The sequence below is a fragment of the Triticum aestivum genome, chromosome 3A (genome assembly GCF_018294505.1).
Source record: "Triticum aestivum cultivar Chinese Spring chromosome 3A, IWGSC CS RefSeq v2.1, whole genome shotgun sequence".
NCBI lineage: Eukaryota > Viridiplantae > Streptophyta > Magnoliopsida > Poales > Poaceae > Triticum > Triticum aestivum.
In genome coordinates, this window is record NC_057800.1 from 289064381 (window position 1) to 289072205 (window position 7825).

A 7825-nucleotide genomic window follows, 5' to 3' on the forward strand; every position below is an offset into this window, starting at 1 on the left:
ACCGGCGATGGCGGCGCGGTCTGACCGGGCGGCGCCGCGGCGGAGGTGACGGAGCGCAGCGCCGGCTCGGGAGGAGAAGGGCGGCGGGCGGCGGATGGCGGCTTCGGGCCGCGGGGGCCTCGGCTGGGCCGAGCGGGCCGGCGGAGAAGTGGGCGCGCGGCTCGGCGAGTGAGGAGGCGACACGTGGCGGCAGCGGGGGCAGGTCGGACGTGTCCGGCGCCGTCCGGACGTGTCAGGTGGCGGCGGATCTGAGATTTAGGGTTAGGAACGACGGGAGACCCGGGATTTTCGGGGAGAGGCCTTTATATAGGCATAGAGGGAGCTAGGATAGTCCAAATGAGGTGCGGTTTTCGGCCACGCGATCGTGATCAAACGCTCTAGATGATGGAGCAGATTTAGGTGGGTTTTGGGCCAAAATTGGAGGGGTGTTGGGCTGCAACACACACGAGGCCTTTTCGGTCCCTCGGTTAACCGTTGGAGTATCAAACGAAGTCCAAATGGTACGAAACTTGAGAGGCGGTCTACCGGTAGTAAACCAAGGTCGCTTGGCAAGTCTCGGTCCATTCCGGAAATGTTTAATCCCCACACATGAAAGAAAGCTAGAAATGACCACCGGAGGAGAACGAAGCGCCGGAATGCAAAACGGACAACGGGGAAAATGCTCGAATGCAAGAGATGAACACGTATGCAAATGCAATGCACATGATGACATGATATGAGATGCATGACAACGACAACAACACACGGAGACAAAAACCCGAACCCGAGAAAATAAAATAACTTAACGCCGGAAACGGCAAGAGTTGGAGTACAAATTGGGAAAGTAATATCCGGGGTGTTACAACACTCCACCACTAAGAAAGGATCTCGTCCCGAGATCTAGGACTGAAAGAATGCCAGGTACTCAGAACGGAGGTGATCCTCGCGTTCCCAGGTAGCTTCACGGTCGGAATGGTGTGACCACTTGACTTTGTGGAATTTGATTGACTTATTGCGAGTCTTGCGTTCAGTCTCTTCAAGAATAGAAACGGGGTGCTCACGATAGGAAAGATCTTCTTGGAGCTCAATGTCCTCGAAGTTGATGGTGCGGTCAGGAGTCTTGAAGCACTTTCGGAGTTGAGAGACATGGAACACATCATGAACATTTGCAAAGTTTGGAGGAATCTCGAGTTGATAGGCGAGATTGCCTCTCTTGCTGACAATCTTGAAAGGTCCCACGTATCTGGGGGCAAGCTTCCCTTTGATACCGAAGCGACGAGTACCTTTCATAGGAGAGACGCGGAGGTAAACATGATCTCCAATCTCGAAAGCCAAATCATGGTGCTTACTGTCATAGTAGCTCTTCTGACGGGATTGGGCTGCTTTGAGGTTATCTCGAATGACTTTGCACATTTCCTCTGCCTCTGTGATTAAGTCATTTCCCAAAAGCTGACGTTCACCGGTTTCAGACCAGTTGAGAGGGGTATGGCACTTCCTGCCATACAGAATTTCAAATGGGGCCTTGCCCGAACTTGCTTGAAAACTGTTGTTGTAGGAGAATTCAGCATAAGGAAGACAATCCTCCCACTTCATGTCGAAGGAGATCACACAAGCCCTGAGCATATCTTCAAGAATCTGATTGACACGCTCGACTTGATCGCTAGTTTGAGGATGGAAAGCTGTGCTGAAGCGGATGTTGGTGCCCATGGCCTTCTGAAAAGAATCCCAAAACTTGGAGGTAAAGATGCTGCCACGGTCTGAAGAGATCACTTGAGGAATACCGTGCAGAGAGACAATCCGAGAGGTATAGAGTTCCACCAATTGAGCTGCAGTGATTGACTCTTTGATAGGCAGAAAGTGAGCCACTTTGGTAAGTTTGTCGATGACAACGAATATAGCATCATTGCCACGCTTGGACTTAGGAAACCCAGTCACGAAGTCCATTTCAATGTGGTCAAACTTCCATTCTGGAATGGCAATAGGTTGGAGGAGACCAGTTGGCCTTTGGTGTTCTGCCTTCACTCTTCTGCAGACATCACACTCATTCACGAATTGAGCAATCTCGTGCTTCATTCGAGTCCACCAATAAGCCTGCTTGAGGTCCTGATACATCTTCGTGCTCCCAGGTTGGATGGAGAGGAGAGAATTGTGAGCCTCGTTCATGATCACTTTATGGAGTTCACCTTTGGGCACAACAATACGATCCTCGAAGAAGAGAGTGTCCTTGTCATCAAGGCGGTAGCACTTGTACTTGGGTTGACTCTTGGCAATCCCAATCTTCACCTTTTTCACCATAGCATCAAGAAGCTGGGCTTGGCGAATCTGGTCTTCTAAGGTAGGAGAGACTTGAAGGTTGACGAGGAAACCTTGAGGAACAACATGCAGATTAAGTTTGCGGAAAGCTTCACAAAGCTCGGGTTGATAAGGCTTGAGAATAAGACTGTTGCAATAAGCCTTTCTGCTCAATGCGTCAGCAATCACATTGGCCTTGCCTGGAGTATACTCGATACTCGGATTATACTCTTGAATCATTTCGACCCATCGAGTTTGCCTGAGGTTGAGATTAGGCTGAGTGAAGATGTACTTGAGACTCTTGTGATCAGTGAATATGTCCACTTTTCTTCCCAATAGAAGATGTCTCCAAGTCAAAAGAGCATGCACAACTGCCGCCAACTCGAGATCATGAGTGGGGTAGTTCTTCTCATTGGGCTTCAACTGGTGAGAGGTATAAGCAACAACTTTCTTCTCTTGCATCAACACTGCGCCAAGACCTTGGAGAGAGGCATCACAAAAGACCTCGTACGGCTTGGATTCATCAGGCGGAGTCAGAACTGGAGCAGTGATCAATTTCTCTTTCAAAGTGTTGAAAGCAATGTCACACTCCGGAGACCAAACGTACTTGATGTGCTTCTGGAGAAGATTAGAGAGAGGCTTCGCGATCTTAGAAAAGTTTTCAACGAATCTTTGACAGTAGCTTGCGAGACCGAGGAAGCTACGGAGTTGCTTCACGTTCTGAGGAGGTTCCCAATTCACAATTATAGACACCTTCTCAGGATTCACGGCAATGCCCTTGGCAGAGATGATATGACCAAGATAAAGAACCTCATCGAGCCAAAATTCACACTTGGAGAACTTGGCGTAGAACTGATGTTCCCTTAGCTTATCAAGCACCAAACGCAAGTGCTTGGCATGATCTTCCTTGTTCTTCGAGAAAACCAGAATGTCATCGAGATAGACCAAAACGAAGTCATTGGTGTAGGCGTTGAAGATGAAGTTCATCATGCGAGAGAACGTCGGAGGAGCGTTGACGAGGCCAAAAGACATGACAGTGTATTCATATGAACCATAGCTTGTCCTGAAAGCCATCTTGGGAATATCTTGCTCACGGATTCGAATTTGATGATAACCCATACGGATTTCAAGCTTGGAGAATACTTGGGCATCTTTGAGTTGTTCGAACAGCTCATTGATGTTGGGAAGTGGGTATTTGTTCTTGATGGTCTTCTTGTTCAATGGACGGTAATCAACACAAAGTCGGTCCGTTCCATCCTTCTTCTTCACAAAAAGAACACCACAACCCCACGGAGAAGAACTAGGCCGGATGAGACCCATTCTCTCTTGAATATCGAGTTGCTTCTTCAGCTCCTTCAACTCTTCAGGTCCGAGCTTGTAAGGACGCTTGCACACAGGTTCTGTGCCAGGCTCAAGATCAATAACGAATTCAACTGGCCGGTGCGGAGGCATTCCTGGAAGCTCTTCTGGAAAGACGTCTTGATATTCGCAAACAACTGGAATTCGCGAGATAACATCCACTTCACCCTTCTCATTGAGAGAAAATAGACGGATAGTATCATCACGAGCGGCAAAGACAATTACAACCTCAGACGAATGAGTCAATTGAATCTGCCTGGCTGCACAATCAAGCTGAGCCTTGTGCTTAGAAAGCCAATCCATCCCGAGAATAATATCAATATCCGAATTACCACGAACCACCGGAGAAGAAAGAAACTTGTAATCGCCCAACGTGATAGACATATCGGGAGCAACCAAACTAGAAGTCAAAAGCTTGCCGGGAGAAACAACTTGCATGACTTTGGGCATGATCTCAGTAACAACATTGTGCTTCGATGCAAACGGGCATGACAAGAAAGAATGCGATGCACCAGTATCAAAAAGTACTTTTGCGGGAACATCATTTACAAAAAGGTTACCCATAATGACATCTGACGAATCCTCTGCCTGAGCTGCATTCATCAAGTTGACCTTGGCGTGCTTGGGGTTATGCTTGACCACAGCTGTACTTGCCGATCTGATAGGAGGAGGAGGAGGAAGACGCCTCTGGTTGAAACACTTGTTGGCATAGTGACCCTTTTGTTGGCACTTGTTGCACGTGACCTCTGAAAGCGGAAGGTGATACAGAGCACTTGATCTTGGAGTTTGAGACGAAGTCTTGTTCTGAAAGCCAGGGTTGGGTGGGTGGGAAGAACCACTGCCACCTTTGCTCTTCTGCTGATACGGCTGACGGAACGGAGGAGGAGGAAGCCAATACTTCTGCTGCTTGGCCACTTGAGTAGAGGAAGAAGGAGTAACATCTCTGACTCGCTTCTTGGAAGCATCACACCTCAACTGAGCAGCCTCTTGCTTCAATGCCATGTTGTAGAACTCATCGTATCTCAAGGGCTCAAAGAGAACAAGAGCTAGCTGGATTTCTTCACTGAGACCGCCTCTGAACTGGCATATCATGCTCTTCTCATCAGGCACGTCCTGCTTGGCAAAGCGGGCGAGCTTCTGAAACAACTTGTTGTAGTCATAGACAGACAAAGAGCCTTGCTTCAGGTTGCGGAATTCCTCACGCTTGCTTTCAACCACGCTCTAAGGGATATGGTGAGCTCTGAAATCTTGACGGAATTCATCCCAAGTGATAACACGTCCACCTCTAGAGTCCTTGTACTGCTGGAACCATTCTGCAGCTTGATCTTTGAGTTGGAAGGAAGCGAACTTGACAAAGTCCTCAGGCCTGACGTTACTTCACTCGAAATGCTTGCACAGATCCACAAGCCAATCGTTAGCATCGGTTGCCTCAACACAATTGCTGAAAGTTTTTGGCCTGTTAGCAAGGAACTGGTTGAGTGTAGCAGAGTGATTCTGATTGTTGCCTTGGTTCCCTTGGTTGCCTTGATTGCGCTCTTGGAGAATTTGCATGATTAACCGTGTGTTTGCATTGGTTGCGGCCATCACAGCTTGCCATGCCTCCGGAGGAGGGGGAGGTGGTGGCGGATCTTGATTCTGATTCTGACTGGTGCTCTTAGCGGGAGCCATCCTGAAGAGGTTGACCACCATTAGCACATAGACAGATAAATGAAGCTGAATCCAACGGAATGAAAATTGCAATATAGGCTTCACATCCGAACAAAATGAACGAATGCATTCCTCTTGAAATGGTCACATATCCATAAATTGAGAAGCCACGTAGGATTAAGGTAGAGAAATAAATCAACAAGGTACGGATCAAGAACGAATAATCGGTAAGAAATCCCAATCTCAAACCAATATCCGTGGAAGAAAAACTAGAGCTACTAGAATTCCCACCTATGAAACTCCCGAACCTTTCCGGTTATGCAATCAGTTGTTGGGGATACAGGGGAAGCATAATATCTCACCCAAATCTAGCAAATCCTACATCCAGCTGTATCCATCCTTCAACACATAACCGAGAAAAACTTCGGAAACCATCTACCTCAACCTTCAAAAAGCATCCGTTATACAAGTTATGGTGATACTCTCGAACTCCCGCCCCAGTACTGGGTGGCGTCGAGGTTATCTCACCAACGAACTGCATAAAAGAGATTTTCGATGTCGGCGTACTAAGCTCAGGTATTCCAGAACTGCAACGATAAAATTATGACGACGACACCTCAGAGCTCAACTCCCCGGGACACTTCCACAAAACCCCTGACAGGAGGCACCAAGACAATGTTCTCATCATAAAACCATCGAAACGATTCCAAGATACCCGTGTGATCCTAAAAAAAATTTAGTGAAATTTGAGAAGAGAAGAGTCAAAACTCTACGTCAGGATGCCTTACCAGAGCGATGAGGAGACTGGGAAGTAAAAAGAATTCCTAACTCTCCGATATATAATTCCTAAATGACTCAAAACATTTTTCTAGACATAGTTGGCTTACACTCGCCACGTCAATCAAGGTACATAAATAACATTACATCATCCAAACACTCATGGCCCGACTACGGCGCCAAAATAAAAGATAACCCAACATGTGACACGGTCCCGATCACCCCCAACTGGGCACCACTACTGATCATCAGGAAAAGAAACATAATAACGTTGAGAGTCCTCATCGAACTCCCACTTGAGCTCAAGCGCGTCACCTAGAGTGGAATCATCAGGCCCTGCATCTGGTGTAATAGTAATCTGTGAGCCACAGGGACTTAGCAATCTCGCACCCTCGCGATCAAGACTATTTAAGCTTAAAGGTAAGGCAAGGTAAATAAAAGTGGAGCTGCAGCAAGTGACTACCATATATGGTGGCTATCCTGTTCGCAAAAGAGAGCGAGAAGAGGAGGCAAAGCGCGAGCGAGAAACTAGAGAGTAACCTGCGCAAGCATTACTCCAACACCGTTTCCACTTCCCGGACTCCGCCGAGAAGAGGCCATCACGGTAACTCACACGGTTGATTCATTTTAATTAAGTTAAGGTTCAAGTTATCTACAACCGGACATTAACAAATTCCCATCTGCCCATAACCGCGGGCATGGCTTTCGAAAGTTCAAATCCCTGCAGGGGAGTCCCAACTTAGCCCATGACAAGCTCTCACGGTCAACGAAGGAATAGACCTCCTCCGAAGATGTTCCGATCAGACTCGGCATCTCGGTTCTTCAAGACACTTCGACAGGTTAAAACAAGACCAGCAACACCGCTCGAATGTGCCGACAAATCCCGATAGGAGCTGAACATATCTTGTTCTCAGGGCACACTCAGATGAGACATCCTACGAGTAAAACCAACCCTCAAGTTGCCCTGAGGTGGCCCCGCAGTCTACTCAGTTCGGACCAACACTCAGAGGAGCACTGGCCCGGGGGGGGGTTAAATAAGATGACCCTCGAGCTCCGGAAACCCAAGGGAAAAAGAGGCTAGGTGGCAAATGGTAAGACCAAGGTTGGGCATTGCTGGAAAAGCTTTAATCAAGGCGAACTATCCAGGGGTTCCCATTATAACCCAACCGCGTAAGGAACGCAAAATCCGGGAACATAACACCGATATGACGGAAACTAGGGCGGCAAGAGTGGAACAAAACACTAGGTGAGAGGCCAAGCCTTCCACCCTTTACCAAGTATATAGATGCATTAAGATAACCAGATAATATAATGATATCCCAACAAGTAAATAAATGTTCCAACAAGGAACGGCCTCCAATCTTCACCTGCAACTAGCAACGCTATAAGAGGGGCTGAGCAAAGCGGTAACATAGCCAATCAACGGTTTGCTAGGACATGGTGGGTTAGAGGTTTGACATGGCAATTTGGGAGGCTTGAAAGCAAGTGGTAGGCATCGTAGCAATGGCATAGCAAAAGAGCGAGCAATCTAGCATAGCAAAGATAGTAGTGATTTCGAGGGTATGATCATCTTGCCTGCAAAGTTGTCAGAGTTGACTGGATCCTCGAAAGCAAACTCAACGGGCTCCTCGTTAGCGAACTCGTCTCCCGGCTCTACCCAAACAAGACAAACAAGCAACAAGGACACAATCAACCACGTGCAAGGATCAAACAATATGATGCAAGGATGGTATGCTATGCGGGATGCGATGCGGGATGCATATGCAAGACG